Below are 2,760 nucleotides of genomic sequence, written 5' to 3' on the forward strand. Positions count from 1 at the left end.
ATATATATATATATATATATATATATATATATATATATATATATCGTAAAATCCAATCTTGACCACAAAATCAAAGGTTAAATTAGAAAATTAATAACTTGGGTAATTGTAACTTAAAATATTAATCAAGGGCATTTTAGGGATTTTATAAATAAATTCTCTCATCTCTCCTATTTCCTCTCTCCGGTGAACCTTATTCTTATAAACCTTATGTGAACACATGATACACACTGTGATATCTACAAACGATATTCACTGTGATATCCAGATATACATACAAGATGCACAATGTAATACCCTTTGAAAATCAATGAAAATTACGAAAATGCACATTATGATACATTTCATAAAACAAAGAAAATACATTGTGATACATATCAAACATTGTGAGCTTATCACTGTGATACACTTTGATTCACGAACGTCTTTAAAATACGATGTATTTAGGTAATCTGATATATTAGATAACTAATTTTAATTAAATATTTTCTTCTAAAAAGATTAACTAAATATTCTGATTAATTGTCAAAAATAGAATTATTATATTACCCTTTTAGCTTATTTAAAAAATAATCTCAAATATCTCAAATGAGCGGTTCACATTACAGGGAATCGGACTCATAATTTTTTTAAACGGTAGCACCATTTGACTATAAGAAAAAAAATATAGGATTTTTTTTCAAAAGGTGACACCATTTGACTATAAGAAACAAGTATACAAAAAAAAACTTCAAACGGCGACACTATTTGACTAAGAAAATGACACTAACAGAATTCGAAGTTGGGTCTGGGATGGAATAAAAGTCTTGCAAACCAACTCTACCAAATAAAACTTGTTCCCATAGTAGTTTCAAAATAAATACGATGGCATGCAACAAATTAATACGGTTGCACCTTTCACGAACCTAAAATATTTTACCCTTCGACGGAGGAATAATACGGTGGCACGTGTCACCGTATGCCCTATAGTAGGTTCGTCCATGTCACATTGGATCTCACGATTACCATAAACTAATCAGTTCTCCCTTGAATGAACCCCTATACAGACATATACATATTTTTGTGTGCGAACGCGTGCACGCGCGTGTGTGTATGTGTATGTGTATACAAATACATATGTATGTATGTATATATATATATATATGTGTGTGTGTGTGTGTGTGTGTGTGTGCGCGCACACGCGTGCGCACGTGTGTGTATGTGTATGTGTATACAAATACATATGTATGTATATATATATATAATATATGTGTGTGTGTACTTATAATAAATAAGTAACCGACGTGACACGTGTCATCTTCTGGTGAACCGATTTTTGTGTTTTCCAGTCTAAACACGTATCTAGAGACAATTTACATTAATTGTTCAATTAGACTCATTTGAACGTATCTAGACACAATTTACATTAGCAGTTCAATTAGACTCATTGATTGACACGTGTCCTCTTATTCGATCAATCCTATTAATTTAGAATGCAATTGATTTATTTTTGGGTTAATTAATTCGTGTAGTAACCGATTCCCGAAAAAAATGGTGTTTACTTCAATGTTTAAATTCAGTTTACTAATATAGTTTCATTTTTAAATTCAATTTTATTATAGGGTTAACTTCATTTTAACTAATTATTGATATAGTTTCATATCCAAATTCAAGTCTGAAAAGTCATTTTTCACAGTAATTAAGAGATTAAAGAAGAAGATCATCAAGTAGGAAACTGGATCCTACTTTGAAGTCTTCTTTTTCATACTTAACTCATCCAAACTCTAAAGTTTGAAGTCTTCTTTTTCAGACTTAGAAGTCTGAACTCTAAAGTCTTATTATTTCAGATTTAGCTCACCGAACTCTGAAATCTTCTTTGGTTGATCATGTTGTAATTGATTTTATTACTTTGTTTGATCGTTTATTTTGAGTACATTTGATAAGTCTTCTTTCCAGAGGAAGCACCATGCAAAGCTTCTGGCTTGTTATATAGAGCTCTGAAGTTTGAAGAGTTTTACTTCAGAGTTATTTCAAGAGAACAAGTCTAAAGTCATTATTCAGAGTTAGCTCACCCGAACTCTAGAGTCTGAACTCTAAAGTCTTCTTTTTCAGGCTTAGAAGTCTGAACTCTAAATTTTATTCTAGAGTTAACTTCATTTTAACTAATTTTTGATATAGTTTCATTTCTAAATTCAAGTATGAAGAGTCATTATTCACAGTAATTGAGAGATTAAAGAAGAAGATCATGAAGTAGGAAATTGGATCCTACTATGAAGTCTTCTTTTTCATACTTAGCTCACCCGAACTTTGAAGTCTGAACTCTGAAGTCTTTTTTTTCAGGCTTAGAATATTTTTCAGGCTTAAAAGTCTGAACTCTGAAGTTTCTAATTTCATACTTAGCTCACTCGAACCTTGAAGTATTCTTTTTCAGATTTAGCTCATCTGAACTCTGAAGTCTTTTTTTTCGACTTAATAGTCTGAACTATAATTTAGTTGGAATGATTTTATACTTCAGAGTTATTTTAAGAGTATAAGTCTGAAGAGTCATTATTCAGAGTTTTACTTCAAACTTAATTTCAGAGTACAAATCTGAAGAGTAATTCTTCAAAGTTAGCTCACCCGAACTCTGAAGTCTTCTTTTCCAGACAAAGCACCATGTAGAGCCTCTGCATTAGGGCTGTAAACGAACCGAACGTTCAGCGAACCGTTCGTGAACCGTTCGGCAGGAAGTTCGTTTATGTTCGTTTATTTAATAAATGAACGAACATAAACAATTTTTTT

The sequence above is a fragment of the Cynara cardunculus genome (genome assembly GCF_001531365.2).
Source record: "Cynara cardunculus var. scolymus isolate 2C chromosome LG 5, CcrdV1, whole genome shotgun sequence".
NCBI lineage: Eukaryota > Viridiplantae > Streptophyta > Magnoliopsida > Asterales > Asteraceae > Cynara > Cynara cardunculus.